The 16,946-nt window shown below is 42.9% G+C and overlaps 1 protein-coding gene across 2 annotated transcripts in view; it reads left to right on the top strand.

Annotated features, from left to right (window-relative positions):
• SPTBN1 (spectrin beta, non-erythrocytic 1) overlaps positions 1 to 16,946 on the top strand; it is a 199,741-nt gene that overhangs the window by 66,473 nt on the left and 116,322 nt on the right. The window lies entirely within an intron of this gene.

Genomic DNA, 16,946 nt, shown 5'->3' with positions numbered 1-16,946 from the left:
TTATTTTTGGTTAGTTCTTTCCGGTTGTCCAGAACAGAAATTCACTTGAATTATCTTAATAAAAAGGATATGGGCCTGTGGTGGAGTGAGGGAGGAGTGGGACAGGGTTACTGCAAAATTTCAGGCTTACCCAGACCTAGAAATCCATTAGTGACTGAGGCCGCTGTGGGGCTGGAGGCATTCTTCATCTTTCACATGGGCTGTGTGCCTCATTCGTTGGAGCCCTGTGCATAGTAATAGTATCTGCCCCCTCCTAATTCAGCCTGCACATGGCTTTGGCGTACTGTAGTTACAGCTCTACATCTTGCCAGTCTTTTCTCTTTTGACCTCTTTGAAATGACTCAATATCCTGGTTTTCTCTAGTTCAGATCCCTATGAGGTTGAATATGAGGATAGGGCTCCAATTGGCCCACGTAATCTTTTTATATCTGGCCACGACCAATGGGGTACTTATAAATGATTATCTTTAGAAGAGGTATCCACAGCACTGGTAAAGAGCAGGAAGCCAAATGTATAAAACATACCAGCCCTGTCCCTCCACAGCTCAGAGGATATTTGGCTGGCAGTTAGAGGCTATGGTTGGCATTTCTAATGCAGAATGGTGTAGTGGAGGAAGGTACTTTATGTTGGGACTTTTGGGGAAAGATACCGGGGCATTCTGCATGATCAAGGGAAGAGTTAAACAGCCAATATGAGGGAAAGGCAGGGTATAGACAGGCGCTGGAACCACAGAAATTAAGGCTTTCCATCTCTCTCTCTCTTGTTTTTACCTTCTGTTTCTTGCCTCAGAGGTGGTCTTTCAGGTGACTTAAATATGATTGCCATCTGTCCCTGGACTTTGCTATCTACCACTTTCTCTATTTTTCTAGTTCTAGTTGGAAACATGGGGTGGGGGTGTTTGATAGGGAGGCTTTAATTTACTAGGCTTTGGTCAGGAGGCCAGTCCTGAACCAGTGAACTGCGGTGTGAGGTATGGAGGAATGTGAGAGCTTGGCAGCTTTCCCTGGAATCATACGGAGATGTTCCTGGAAAGGGAGGTGGGTGCTGGGCAGATGACAGTAAGTAACAATAAATGTTCACACATTTTCAGATATTTCAGTGATCTTTTTTTTGTTTTTGTTTTAACATTTTTTTTGTTTATTTTTGAGAGAAAGGCGGAAGTGGGGGGACAGAGGATCCAAAGCGTGTTCTGCACTGACAGCAGTGAGCCCGATGTGGGGCTCAAACTCATGAACAGTGAGATCATGACCTGAGCTGAAGTCGGCTGCCCAACTGACTGAGCCATCTAGGCACCCCTAGATTAATGTTCCTGATTCAGAAATAAAACTATTATAAAGTGACAGGGTGACATTTGCTGTTGTCTGATTGCTTCCTTAAAAAAATAAAAAGCAACTAATAATGTACAGCTTCCTTTAAGATCTTTGAAAAAAGAGAAATGTACACCAGCGTTTCGGTCTTTAGAATATGCCTCTAATAAGATGCTTAGTTTGCACCTAAGTTGTTAACTCGTGAATTTGACAATTTTGTTACTTGGAAATACTCTAACCCATTCTGTCTTCTTGAGGCCTCAAAGACTAACACCATTCTTAGAGTATGACAGATGCCCAATAATAGTGCATCATTCCAGACTTTTTAGCAGTACAACAATGTAAGCACCATATTAGCATGTTCCTTACCCACATTTAATCTATTTTGGGGAAATAGATCATGTGTATAAAACAAGCAGTGAATGTGACAGGATTACATAAAAGTGTTGTGATGCTTCCCCAAATCCTAGATCTTACCTCTTCATTCTCCAGTTGATAAACATGCCCCTTTTCCACAATTCTTCTTCCTTATTCTCAGTGGGTTAATCCTCAAGGGAATTTGCTGAGCTTGAGTTTTGATGTCTTTCCTACAAGCCTGTGAATTTTCAGAACTCTAAGGTAGTGACATAATTGGGTGATGGACACATGTTATTGGGTGAGGCTGATAAAAATCTTACCATACAGGTTTAAATTTCTGCAGACTCCTTAGATTTCTTGAGCATCTATGTGAAATTGCCTTACTAGCCATGTGATTGCATCTTAACAGCATCAGAGAGATGCTGGGCCATTTGCCAGGTTCCAGACTCTGCCTGCATCATATGTTACCTTTTGGATCACCCTGTAAATCTTCAGGAAACCCAAGCCTTTCCAGTGTTCACCCTGACTCCAAGCCCCTCCATGGAGCCATCTCCTGCATGGTTCACACCTTTTCAAAAAACTTCTTTGGACTTTGTATTTCTGTACCCTATCCCCTGAGTCTTATTAGTTTCATGTGTGTGCTTAAAGTAGGTGTATCTTTATTTTCCCTCCAGCTAATCACTTAACTCCTTGAAGACAGTGACTGAATAATACTTCTTTCCACATTTCCTACAGTGCCTCGTGTAAATGAAAACGCAGTTAGGTGTTTTTACTTGTCAGACTGAAGAGCCCACTTTATTTGGGGAAAATTTGCCCCTAATTTCCGTGATACCCATTGGAAAGTTAGTTCTATGTGTTTAAGAATTTTGCATTAAAATGTAAGAGATAGGGACTTCTGGGTAACTCAGTCTGTTAAGTGTCTGACTCTTGATTTAGGCTCAGGCCGTGATACTCACGGTCATGAGACGGATGGCTCAGTCATTTAAGCGTCCGAATCTCAGTTTCAGCTCAGGTCACGATCTTGAGGTTGGTGGGACCAAGCCCTGCATTGGGCTTTGCACTGACAGCATGGAGCCTACTTGAAATTCTCTCTGTCCCCCACCCTCTGTCCTTCCCCTGCTCGTGCATGTGCTCTCTCTCTCTCGCTCTCTCTCTCTCTCTCGATAAAGAAATAATTTTTTAAAAAAAGATACTCTTCCTCCCTTTTCCTCTGCTCCTTCCCCACATGCACACACTTTCTCCCTCTCTTAAAAAAAATGTAAGAGATAATTCCTTTTAAAATTTGACACATATCTTTTGAGATAGTTTCCATGCACATTATTGAAACACCTTTTTCTTTTTTAATTTTTTTAAGGTTTATTCATTTCTCAGAGACAGAGCATGAGTGGGGGAGGGGCAGAGAGAGAGGGGGAGACACAGAATCAGAAACAGGCTCCAGGCTCCGAGCTGTCAGCACAGAGCCAGATGCAGAGCTTGAACTCATGGACTGCGAGATCATGACCTGAGCCAAAGTTGGACACTTAACCAACTGAGCCACCCAGGTGTCCCGAAACACCTTTTTTTTTTTTTTTTTTTTAAGTAATAAGCAGAAGCAGGACAGGTTGATTATAAGAATCTGGATGGAGTATTCTCTCAGCAAAGAGGATTTGTCTTAGATTTTCATTCTTGCAGGATTTGATCTCACTACTACAGTGTTAACTTATGGAGATGCTTTTGAAAGTTTGGGGCATTATTTTTAAGCTGATACAAACCATTACACAGAGTATGGGACATCTTTTAATGATGCTTTCAGTTCGGCCCCTGCTTCTTTTTGTGCTGCAAGAATCTGCCCTTAGGGTTTTATACTTTTTGGCCAAAAGAGCTACAGCTAAAGATGTACTTGTCCACTCCTTCCTCAGATCATTGCAGTGTTTCTGGACCTCTTTCGAAAGCTCCTTGTCTCTTTACTTTCCATGTTTTGAGATACTAAAGGCACTTGATGGGGCATCTCTAAAGAGGCTCTCACTCCCAGGTTGGCCCACAGTTTGCCTGTGTTTTTCCCATGTATCACTTAGCTTCCAGTGGGTGCCAGCAGCTGGAGTTAGATAATTTAATGGCTCGTTACAAATTTATAAATGCTGGCCACAGTTGGCCATCTGGAATAATGTATTGTGACTTTAAGGACATAGGGAATTTGGTGAATACAGTGGCCAAGCATGACAGGGAATGGAATGCTCTAATTATAGTTTATGGTTCCTAGAATACTTTATTTCACTATGACAGCCAAAGGCCATTCGTCTGTCCCTCAGACTAGGCTACAAGTGGACTAGAACACTGTTGTCATTGTTGTTTTAACCGGTATATGATTTAAACCTTTTCTTTTGTGGTTAACAACAACAAAAACCATTCAGCAACTTTCTGAGTCCATGGGACTGGCAGTATGTCATTTAGCCAGCTCGGCTCTTGGTCAGTTTTTACCTCTTTTGAGATGGGTTTGACAGTTCCATGTGTTGACAGTCCTGAAACTGATTTTGGAGAAACGGGTTTACAGACCAAATCAGTTAGCCCTTTATATGTCTCTGTTGTGAGAACACAGAGTTTTATACCTGGAACTGGTTGCTCTGCAGAGGATTAGTGTGAGCTTCCAGCTTCTTCCCTGAGCCCCTATACACGCCATCCATGGAGTTGTCTCCCAGCATTTGAGGGAAGGCCAGTGTTAGTAGGGATGTTGTAAATAATGTAGAGGTATTCAAGACTGCCTTAAGAAATACAGGATGGAGAAGAGGCCAGGCTAGAGGATGCACTTGATACTAATTCGAAACCCAAAACCCACAGCACTGAATTAACAGGTGTGCTGGTGCAGCTTTCTTTGTGCATTTAATCAGGCATATTCTTCAGGTGTATTCGCATGAAGATCTTTTTTTTTTTTTTTTTTTTAGACTCCCTCACATTCAGGGAACCATTTTAATTGGCATGCTTAACACCATTATTGTCTGAACTGGATTTTGTCATGAAGGATGAAGTATCTATGTGGGTTTTTTTAACTTTTTTTTTTTAAGCTTATGTATTTTGAGAGAGAGTGAGACAGCACAAGTGGGGGAGGGGCAGAGGGAGGGAAGGAGGGAGGGAGGGGGAGAAAGAGAGAGAGAGAGAGAGAGAGAGAGAGAGAGAGAGAGAATCGCAAGCAGGCTCCGCACTGTCAGTACAGAGCCTGATGTGGGGCTGGAACTTACTAACCATGAGATCATGACCTGAGCTGAAATCAAGAATCAGACACTTAACCAACTGAGCCACCCAGGTACCCCCTCCCCCCAATGGCATTCTCTCTCTGTTTTTTAAACTAAACTGAAGACTTTACTCATCATGTTAATCTAATCTGTAATTGACTTAAGATTTTGACAGAAAAAAAATTGAGCACAATATCAGTAGGAAATATATTTTACATAGTATTCTAGTATACACAGAAATTTATGTATATGGGTATGTTTATGTATTTACTCATTTAAATTTCACAATGTGATGCTGAACTTGAATTCATGAGATGCTATGGTATTTTCTATTCTATCACATATTTTTAAATGCTAGTATTGATCTACTAATTAGATTTTTTTTTTTTTAATTTTAGAGAGAGCACACAGGCAGGGGAGAGGGGCAAAGGGGGAGAGAGACAGACAGAGAGAGAGAGAGAGAGAGAGAGAGAGAGAGAGAGAGAATCTTGAGAAGGCTCCATGCTCAGCACAGACCCTGATGGTGGGGCTTGATCCCACCACCTTGGGATCATGACCTGAGTCAAAATCAAGAGTCAGACGCTCAACTGACTGAGCCACCCAGGCAACCATACCAATTAGAATTTTTAACTAATGGTTAGGAAACCCTGTGGTAGCAGGTGCAATTAAAGGACATCAGAGTGGCCTCTTTATTTTTAAGCTTTGTGAATCATGATTGTGAAATGGGTAAGGTAGTATTTGATTTTTTTTGTTTTATTCATTTATTAGTGAATGACTAAGTGACATTTTATTGAGTGCCTACCAGATACTGTGATTACTATTAGAAATACAGAGATAGGTAATTAAGTGAACTTAGGTGTATGGTCAGCAGAGGTTTTCTCTTCTCACAGGACAGGCAGTGTCAGTAGATGGAGGCGAATTTTAGGCTAAGCACGTGATCTGTTGAATGGTGTGCTGGTGCCTGGCTCTCTCTCAGGAACTGTGTGCAGAATTGTAGAAGGAGCTCAAGGTAGGAGCAGGCAGGAGAGCCTTGAATGCCATGCCAAGAGGTTTAGCTTTTATCCATCCTTTTGTCCAGCAGCTTTCAACATTTAGCTCAGGATAATTTTATTTTCAAATAGAATTTAATTTGTTACCTCACTATGTAAAATGGCAAACTTGGAGCCAAGCTGAATGAAACAGAGTAGTCTTCTCTAGATTTCTACCCCGAGGGGTTCTAAAGCCCCTGGTGACTTTACCTGAGAGCCACTGGTAGCACTGGACTTATGTCTCAGGAGGAACCCCCCTGGGGACACCATGGAGGGTCACTTGGGAGAATGGCTGGAGGGAGAAGAGCCATTTTAGGAGAATGTCATGTTTGGGGGAGAGATAAGGAGGAGGCCCTGAAACAGGGCAGTGGCAAAGGGCTTGAGAGAGCAGGGCCTTAAGCTGTTGTGGTTGCCTCCTGAGGACTTGCTCTATAGTGGGCTGTGGAGCATAGGAGGTGGGGTGGGGAATATCAGTTTAGTTTAGGTTATATGAAACCTCATGCCAAGTTTTTCTTTTGGGTGCCAGATATTTGGGATAGATGAGGGTTGTTTGAGTATGTTGGTCACATATCTGCAAAGCGGGCCACTGTTTGTCGTGGTGTTTTTTGTTTTTTTGTTCTTTATTCTCCATTACATGGCCTCCAATTTTCAGGATTATATCATGTTTTCCTTAGCTCATATTAGTCTATATTCTTTCTAGCTACACCTTAAAATGATCACAACCCCAAACATTTACTGAGAGAATGATTTCAGGGAAAGTACAGTAAAAATATTTTAAAACTTTTCTTGGAGTAGAGGTTGAGAAGTTATTACCCCTACCTCCCACCCTCAGAAATAGCCAAGATGGGAGGGGGAGAGAGAGCGAGATGGAGATAGGAGAGAGAGAGAGAGAGAGAGACCTGTGTTCCTTGGAGGAAGAGAGATGTGTTCAGTGCAAAAAATCCCAGTCGAACAGCCTGGCTCTGACTGGAAGAGAGCTGGTCCTTCCTGGGGTGTTTTTGGCTTGAGTGCACTGTTCCTCTTTGTTGAGACAGCTGTAGTTTGGTATCAGGGGATAATAACGAAGAAATATTACTAGATTTTCATTGGTATTATCTAGAACACTTAAAATTTGTGTATCACTTTCATCTTGGAGAACATTATGAAAATATTACTTTAGTATTAAGAGCAGTCTTTAGTGTAGGGGGGCATTACCCCCCATTTTACAGATTCCAATCTGAGCTTTTCTGAACTGGGCTGTTACTTGCCCCAGCCTGCCTGCTTTAGTGCTAATATAAATCAGAGGCTCCTATGGTCTGGGATGGTGATTGAAAGCCTCTGATGCCTATCTTTGGCTTGCCTTTTCTAACTCTACTAGAAATTGCTCTCCTTCGAATAAGTATTTGTAGGTCTCTGAATGGAGAGAAATCTTGCGGCTCTCTCTATGATGACTCCATATTAGAGAATCAAGACTGAGATCCCTTGAATAAACTTAGAAGATGAGAATTGCTGGAGGAACAGAAATTAGAGTGTAGTTTTTTTGGGTTTTTTTTTGTTTGTTTTAAGTAGTGAATACTCATTTGTGACATCAGTGCTGATTGAGCTTATTTTAAAACCTTTCCCAATAGGACACACATTACCTATATTTAACAGGAAAGCAGAAGTAAAAATCTGATATTGTACAGGGTTGTTTCTTTGTATTTGGACAAGCATAAGGGAAATGTGACCAGTTGAAAAAGGAAGGCCTAAATGACTTATATATTTAAAAAACAATCAAACATTTATGTGTTAAATAGTATACTAAAAAAATATAGCAGAATGATTTGTCTTATATGGTGTGGAAATATACAGTTTCTCCTAGATATGACTATTGGTGGGTTGCACAACTTGAGAACAACAAGTTATTTTCATTTTCAGGGAGGATAAAATTAAGTAAGTGAGGCTATCCTAAGATCCTACCAAGTAACAGATGCTAGCTAGACACTTTATGTAACATGCCTACTTTTCTGTTGCTATTCTACTGTCTGCAGGTGGTAATTAAAATCTAAGGAAAACTTTTTTTTAGGTCACAAAGCTTTTTAAAAATTTATTTATGTTTTAAAAGCAAGCTCTGTGCCCAATGTGGGGCTTGGACTCACAACCCTAATAAGATCAGGAATTGTGTGCTCTACCAACTGAGCCAGCCAGGTGCCCCTGGGTCACAAAGCGTTTTTCTGGTATTTACAAAGTCGCTTCAGATAGGAGGCCATTGTCAGTACTTTTATCGCATCCAGGACATCTGGGGGCCACTGGGCCTGGCTAGTTGATACATGAGAGAAGTCATCCAGCCTCTCAGCCTCAGTTTCCTTACTTGCAAAATGAGGGGGTTGGCTGGTTAGATACTTAGGTCGCTTAGGCCTCTGAGATTGTGTGTGAGCTCCAGGGGAGTTAGCAGGCTAACATCCTTTCGTTACCAAGGTATGTTGTGGCCTCTTTTCCTGATGGTTTCTGTTTATACAGTGAGAAACTAACTGTGTGGGAGTATAGGGTTGATAGCAACCTTTGTCCTTCTCCAGGAAGTAATAAATGTCATGTGACTCAGACTCCAGTCTGAGGCTCTTGTTAATTTTTTAACTTTCTGTGTTTGATGAGTCAGAAATGCAGGTTCTTATACAGTGTTAACAAATCTTTGATTATAATGACTGCAAATTACAGTCCCCTTTCCTGTGTAATGATTTTTGCCATTTGCCTTCTTCAATCTAATAGGCAAGATAGAAGGACATTTTGATCAGTAAGAACCTTGGTCTGTTGCTTCATGAGTCCTTATTACACTAAAATAATAATTCTTCCTCTTCTTTTTATTTTTTTTAATTAAAAAAAATTGTTTTAACTTTATTATTGAGAGACAGACACAGAGCATGAGCAGGGGAGGGGCTGAGAGATGGAAAGACACAGAATCTAAAGCCGGCTCCAGGCTCTGAGCTGTCTGCACAGAGCCCGATGTGGGGCTCGAATTCACAAAGCATGAGATCGTGACCTGAGCCGAAGTTGGACGCTCAACCGACTGAGCCACCCAGGTGCCCCTTTTAACTTTTATTAAGTAACCTTTACCCACAGCATGGGGCTCAAACTCACAACCCCAAGATTAAGAGTCACGTGCTCCACCCACTGAGCCAGCCAGGCACCTCTACACTAAAATATTCTTGACAGAAAACTATGTGTGTGCCCACACTGACAGGATATGGGTATTCTTTAGCTAGGTGGGCACTTGTAAGTATTGCAGGACAGTTGATGCTGGAGTAGCACAAAACCTTAGGAGTAAGGAAAACTTGTTTATTTAATATCTGCGAAGGTGATCCTGTGCACATGTGGGCCTGTGTGCACGTGCGTGCACACACACACACCTACATCCAAAGTGTGTCAGTGTGCACATGCCTGCTCAACTAGGATGTGTCACTACTGACTATTCCTTAACTGCCAGTTGATTACTTTTGTGTTTGAGGCACTCGATCTCAGAGAACATCATTTTTAAACAATTTCATGGAGTTTGGACTTGTGGAGATTCTGAGGCCTGACCCTGGTGGTAACTGGTAAATGGAGGTTGCTCTACAGTGCTGTGCAGGATGTGAGTGAGGCAGTTTGGACCAATAACTTAAGCCTTTTTTTTTTTTTTTCCAGTTTTTACAAAACTGAAGAGTTGGCAAGATTCCCATAAAGTTTTCTTAAGGGTTGAAGAACGGGCTTGGAGGGATCAGAGTGTTGGTCAATAGTTTTTGAGAATGTTTGTTAGAGCTTGGGACTCACACATGCATACCGCATAGCTTTAGATTTGCTGTTTGTCCCCACACTCAGTACTGCATTCCCCCTGACTCTAGTTTTTTTTTTTTTAATTTTTCTTAATTGTAAAAAACATATAAAATTGACCATCTTAAGCATTTTTAAGTGTACAGTTTAGTAGTGTTGACTGTATTCACTATATTACGTATCAGATCTCTAGAACTTCTTCATCTTGGAAAACTGAAACTCTGTACCCACCGAAAAACTACCCCCTCCACCCTCTCCTCAGCTCCTGGCAGCCTCTGTTTTACTTTCTGTTTCCATCAGTTTGATTACTCTAGATGCCACATGTAAGTGGAATCATACAGTACTTGTCTTTCTGTGATTGGCTTCTTTCATGATGTCTTCATAATGACTTAGCATGACATCCTTAAGGTTCATCTGTGTTGCGGCATGTCACATGATTGCTTTCTTTTTTAAGGCTGAATAATAGTCTGTTGTGTGTAAATGCCACATTTTCTTTACCCATTCATTCATCAGTGGACATTTGCATTGTTTCCACATCTTGGCTCTTGTGAATAATGCTGCACTGAACATGGGTGTGCGAATCATCTCTTTTTGAGATCCTGCTTTCAGGTTTTGGTTTTGTTTTGTTTTGGGATAGATACCCAGAAGTGGGATTGCTGCATCATATGTAATTCTATTTTGAATTTTTTGAGGAAACCTCCATACTGTTTTCCATAACACCTCTACCATTTTAAATTCCTGTCCACAGTGCACAAGTGTTCCAATTTCTCTGCATCCTTTACTGAAGTTTTTATTATGTTATAAAAATAAGGTGGAGTGGAGAAATGCACCATCGTGGTCACAATTTATGTGTTTTTTTTTTCCTGGTAAGTGGTAATTAAGAAAGAGGGCAGTAGAAATGGTAATAAAAGATGAGTGGAGAGGTGGTTATAGATGAGCATGTCAGGTTTTAGAAAAGAGCTTAGTCTCTCTCTTAGCCCACTTATTCCTTCCCTGTCATTAAAATTCTACTTTTGATCAATAGTCCATTTTTCAGATGTTTTTAAAAAACGCCTCCCAAGTAAACTCTTCTCTCAGAATATCATAAGAAAAATAAAGAAAAGTTCAGTGCAGAAAAATGAGAAAGGGTCTTTGGACAAGAGAATTTATTGGGGCTGACAGTGTATTTGATTCTGTGTTAGTCTGTAAAGGTAAGATTGAAGCTGTCAGTACCATCATCTGGGTCTTTATTCTGTCTGTGCTGGGACACACCGGGCATCAGAGAACATGGAAAATAAGGGTCATCTGCCACTTAGTACGAGCCTCTTGGCTTCATCATGGTGTTGGATGCTGGGTGGTGAAGTGGGAGAGTGGACGAAGGTGAGCCTTTTCTAATTTTGAGTCCTGGGCCTACTTCCCGGACAAAGAGGCATGAGAAATGCCTGCTACTTCCTCTGTCCACAGCTCTTGGTTTGCCCTAGAAATGAAAGGCAGCAGGATTTCAGAAGGTGTACTTTAACTTCCTTCATATCTCTGGGCATACCTTTCTGTGCCTCATTTTCCTTATCTATTAATGAGATGGTTGGCTTAGGTAGGTACATTTTGAAAAGGACCTTCTTGATACCTGTTAGGAGTTTGGCTCTCATGTTTTCCTCATGAAGGATTGACATGTAAACCAAGGGGTGTTCCATAAGGTGGAGAAGGCTCTCCAGTTCTCCATATAGTGCCACCTCCCTCGCAGAGCCCTTGCTCTGTTCAGGCTTCTGTTTGGTGTCCAGGCTTCTGAAATGACTGAATGGTATTTAACAGCTGCCTCTTAGGGGAAACTGGGCTTAGCGATAGAGTGAAGGTGTTCTAAGACTTGAATCTGCCCTAAGACAGGTGGTAATGTATTTCCAAGAGCATTGCATCCAGAGGACCGTAGAGCTTTTCGATTTCACATCTTGTGGTTTTGGGGGAGAAAATTGGAGAAGCCAAGGGACCAGCTCAGGGTCACAAGGCCAGTCAGTGACAAAAGCTGAGTCTAGAGTCCATTTTTCACTTCTCTCGAGTCTGTAACGGGTGCACTTGCCATTATTTTAATTAGGTTGATAAGACTGGTACACAAGAAAAGCAATACTCTAAGGCAGTGCATGATAGGTGCCAGACAAGGGGGTGCTGACGGTACTGGTATAGGGTTTCTGAGAGGGGGAGCAATCATCTCAGCAGGGATAATCTGGGAAATCTTCCTGGAGGAGGGAAGTTTTGAACTTGGCTTGAAGAAGGATAGATAGACTGACTTCAGAGGAGAGGGGAGCACCCAGAACAGAGGCATGGAGATGGGAGAGCCCAAAACAGGGTGCAGTGTGAATCAAGCTTGGCTGGAGCAGAAAGACAAGTAGGAGAAAGGGACGAGGATTGGCATTTATTGAGCATCTGTCTTGTGTGAGGCACAGTGTCTGGTCCTTTACCCGTGTCATCTCAGTGTCCCAAGTGGAGAAATGACACCCTGACCATGCATTTGTTTCAGAGCATCACTGTCTTCCCACCCCCATCTGTCTTCTTTCGAGTAAAAGTTACACTTTTATCTAGTGGGAAAGTGCCTAGTTAAAAATGGGGAGAAGAAAAGTGGGACGAGTTGTTTGCTTCTTCTGTAAAGAGGGTCTCAGAGGTAGTTGATAGGTAATTCTGCAGTAAGCCTGGAGCCTGCCTCCTAGCTAATGGCAGCTGGTGGGCCTTGCACTCCTGAGTGACTGGGCTGACCATGAATTATTCAGGGCCTGTACCTAGCAAAGTTCTGTGGGAAGGAGGCTGTGTTATCTCATTGAGAGATTGGCAGAAGCTCGGGTGCTGAGGAGGAAGAAATGACTGCACCCTTAAAATATTTCACATTTTAACATGCCAGGGCCGCACACAGTGTTCCATAGACCTGCAACGAGGTAATCAGGACCTGTTTTTCAAAGAAGAAGAAATAGTATCTCCGACCCCTAATTAACAAATACAATAACCTACACTTCTGTGTGACTCTGGCACTTGTTGGCAGGGATTTGGCTAGGAGCCACATTAAAATCGCAGATAAGACAGTATAGCCACAGAGAGTGTTCATGTGGGAGAAACCCCACTCTGCTCTGTTTTTATCTCAGCCAAATAGAGAGATGCTATTGTTGATCCATTCAGAATGGTACTTGCAGTAACTATAACTGCTACTGTCACTGACTTCATTTGTTACATGCCCTGTGTGTGTGTGTGTGTGTGTCTATGTGTGTCTGTTGCCGTGTGTCTGTTGCCATCCGTCTGTCCTATTTCCTCAGCTAGGATGAAAGTGTCTGCAGAGGATGAAAGTGTCTGCAGAGAAGAAATCACATCTTAGAACTTTGTGGGTCCCTCCAGTGGCCTGTGTTCCTGGATGGGACTAAACATGTGTTAGATGGGTTGACTTTTACTTTCTGTGGACCAGGAGGTATGGGGCCTCTGCCTTGATGATGAGGTTTGCCTCCCTCCACTCCTTCCTCCTTCCTTCTTTGGGTGCCTGTTCAGCCTGCTCTTTTCACCTTTTCTCATTGCAGCCAGTCTATGGTAAGCTTCTGGAGAATGTAACATGGGTATGAAGATCTGAGGGCAGGGTCCATTGGCCTGTTTTCACAAAGAATAGATTTGTATCTCCTCTCTTCCAATTTTTTCCTTTGAGCTGTGCTACCAGGAAACAGCATTTTCTCACTGTCCCAGCTGCTTCCTTGTAAAACTCTGGCCCAGTGGTTCTGAACACCTGTGTGTGTCAGCCTTTTCCTTCCATGTTGGAAGTGGGAAACAGAACCCAAAATTCTGGGCAAGAGCAGGCCTGGCCCCAGCTGCATTCCTCAGATGTTCTTTCCCTTTGAACCACTCTGCCTGTAGCAGAGGAGCCCAGTCTTGGCTCTGGCTGGTGTTATATTCACAGGCATAGCAACACCTGTTTGCCAAAGGTGGGGCCTCTGGACTGGGGCATTCTTTTGCCCATACAGGGAAGCTTTGCATGTGCAGATAACAGACATGATAAGAATGCAGGGATAAGGTTTGGCCGGGGTAGAAGATTCAATAAACTGCATTCCTTCCCCAGAACCCTGGGTGCTTGTTACTGAGTGTCACTTGCCATTTTTCTCCTTCTCAGCAGAGATGTCAGGTACTTTGTATTCTGCTGTGACCAGCCGAACAAGAAACAGGAAAAGGATATAAATGGGAATTAGATTTGCCCTGGTATTTCAAATGCAGCCGTGTAACTAGTTTTGCAGGAGGTGTGTGTGTGTGTGTGTGTGTGTGTGTGTGTGTGTGTGTGTGTGTGTAAAGAGAAAAAAAAATGCATATCTTCCATGGAACAGAGATAGCACTTGCTGTAGATGAAAAATACCTTTAGCCTTCCCTTTAATTTTTCTTCTAGGTATTCTGAGTCCTGAAGGATCAAATCTGATAGCCCCATCTCAAATAAACATTGGCCTTTCTAAAAACAGAGGCCCTTTGTAACTTGTTTCATAGTGAATATTGTAAAACACATTTGAATATGCCTTTCCCCATGCAAAATGGGGTGAAAGAGAAGGGAATGAGGTTTGTGAGCACCACCCCAGTTGAGGACTAGTCTTACCATCCTGAATTGTCCTTGTCCAGAAATCCAGAGGGGTGCCCACTGTGGTCCCTGGCCTTGAGGTCAGTGACTCCATAGGAAACCTGTAACACCCTCCAGCCAACAGCCCCCTTGGCGAACAGGTGGCCAAAGGTGGGGTAGAATTACTTTTTGAAATTTCCTCCACGAAGAATTTAAAGACTAGTGATCATAGCTGCTCAGATAGTGTGGCTGCCTTCCTGGCATTTCTCTTTTGCAGACATTTATCTCAGTTATAGGACAACTCTCTGAAGTTGGCCCCCTTATTGTGCTGACTTTTCAGGCTCAGGGAATCACACGCTTAGAAAGTAGCAGAGCCAGATTCCTAGATTCCAAGTCTCTTTTTAAGCACCTTTCCTCCTCTAAACCCTGACCCAAATGCCCCGTGGGTGGTGCTCTGGGAGTAAGCTGAGGCGTGGTGTAGGCCCTGATCTTCAGGAGCCATGTGGTCATGAGGAAGTGCTGCTGACTGCTTCCAGCAATCCAGGCTGTGGGCCTGTATGTGAGGTGCCACGGGGGAGAAAGGAGAAGCTTCTGGAAGCATGGCAGGCTGCTTGCTAGCAGTGGCACAGAAATGTTAGAGATATGTGTTGTTATAGTGGGACTTACTGAAAATTGTTCTTTTCGGGAGGGCAGGGGAAGAAGGTCTCAGGTAATTCTGTTTTCTGTTTTTGACTGGATTTCGTGGTGGTATGCTTGGTTAGTTGATGAGCTTTCTGGTACATGGTGCAGTTCCCTTTGAAAAAGGACTGGGCTTTTGAGAATACACATACTGAGGCAGGCTTTGGGAGAAAGGACAGTGGTAACTCAGTCATTGGGGGGCGGAAGGCTCTCTGGGCATTGTACAGTAGAGAGGAGGCAGAGAAAGAATGCCCACAGTTAAGGATTCAAGACTAGGAGTGGGCAGGAGGCTGGTTGGAGAAGGGGGTGGGTGGGCCAGAGAGGTGAGACAGATCACGTAAGCTTCAGCTCCTGGGAACATAAATGCACTGGCATGATTTGGAGCCTGCTTCTCTATCTGGCCACACCAGTGGAGGAGGATTATTTTAGTAGTAGTATTTTGATTTCCTATAAAGAAACGTTCAGGAGAGATTGTCTGTGGTCGTCCAACTGTTATCCAGATGAAGGAAAGGCAGATTGGGAAACGGCAGAGAACTTGGCAAAACAGTTTATATGTGAAACCTTCTTGTATTCTGACCTCCCTGTTCCTACCACTTCTTTCCTAGCTCTTGGGTAGGTTTTTCAAGTCCTTGAATGTGTACAAATCCCATCACAGCTTGTTGGCCATCCTCTCCCAGGCACTGCAATCCTGCTAATGTTTAGATGTTCAGGAAATGAACACTCCGTAGTTTACCCTTTTGAGATTGTTGTGATGCAGGGAAAGCGGTCATCTTTTTTTCTTTCTTTCTTTTTTAACCTCTCAGACTTCATAACCTCTCAGACCTCTTGCAACAGAGGCTTAATCTCCTCTCTTAGTGTTCCCATTCACATGCTTCATGCTAAGTCATACAGAACCTTAGTGTATAGGTCTACCAAGTATGAGAAAAGAAACAAAACCCATTCACAACAAGAGAACCCTCAAAGTAGCAACTTCCACATGAACTAGCAGGGAATGTGCCTATTCCTGGCCTGGGCAAAGCACAGTGTCTCTGAATCTTAGTTCCCTTGTCTGCAAAATGGACACAATACCTACTTCATAGGTTTAGTCACTTGAGAAAATGTATGTGAAAGCATTTTGTAAATTACAGAGTGCTGTAGTAATGTGATAACTGTTGTTATTATGGCCAATCGTTTATATGGAGATAGATGATAATTACTACTACAACAATAGTCTCTAAGAGAGAGGAGATTATGTATCACCAATAAATGTAGAACTAGAAGGAATTTTTTTTTCTATTTTTTTTTTCAACGTTTATTTATTTTTGGGACAGAGAGAGACAGAGCATGAACGGGGGAGGGTCAGAGAGAGAGGGAGACACAGAATCGGAAACAGGCTCCAGGCTCTGAGCCATCAGCCCAGAGCCTGACGCGGGGCTCGAACTGACGGACCGCGAGATCGTGACCTGGCTGAAGTCGGACGCTTAACCGACTGCGCCACCCAGGCGCCCCATAGAAGGAATTTTTTATGACCATAGACTCCAACCTATTTGATCTCTAGGTGAGGTCCAGGGAAGGTTAGACACACATGCAATTATTTGGCTTTTATGTGGCACTCAGGAGATGGGGTGAGCCTGAGTACTGTGGACCTGGGTCTTTGAGTACACCACAGCACTTCTAATTTGTGCTGTCCACAGATAACCATAGGGACTTGGTTATACTATTCTGGCACCACAAGGATGGCAGGTACATGTTGCTTAGGTTTCATTTGCTTTGACCCCATAGCTAACTGTGCCTGTCAGTTGTGGCCACCTTTCATTGTGCCCTGGAATCTTGGTGCAACTTGAAGGCAGGTACAGCTCTTATCAGAGTTGGCTGCATGTGTTGATATCCCTGGCCCGGCTGAGGGACACTAGTTTTTTGGATTAGAAAAGATTGAGGGGATAGCCCCAAATCACAGGGTCTGTTTCTGCAGAAAGCTTGGTTGACTGCTGAGCACTCTGAAAACTATCTTGCCTCCCTTCGTGTTCCCTTTCACATGCTGTGTGTTTCTGCGGTAAGTGTCTTCAGGATTCTTCTTAGAGCACCATAAATTGTG

Source organism: Herpailurus yagouaroundi, unplaced genomic scaffold (genome assembly GCF_014898765.1).
Source record: "Herpailurus yagouaroundi ecotype Mexico unplaced genomic scaffold, PumYag 210, whole genome shotgun sequence".
Lineage (NCBI taxonomy): Eukaryota > Metazoa > Chordata > Mammalia > Carnivora > Felidae > Herpailurus > Herpailurus yagouaroundi.
The sequence above is the reverse complement of the archived record's forward strand: the minus strand, read 5'-3'. Positions and strand labels throughout refer to the sequence as shown.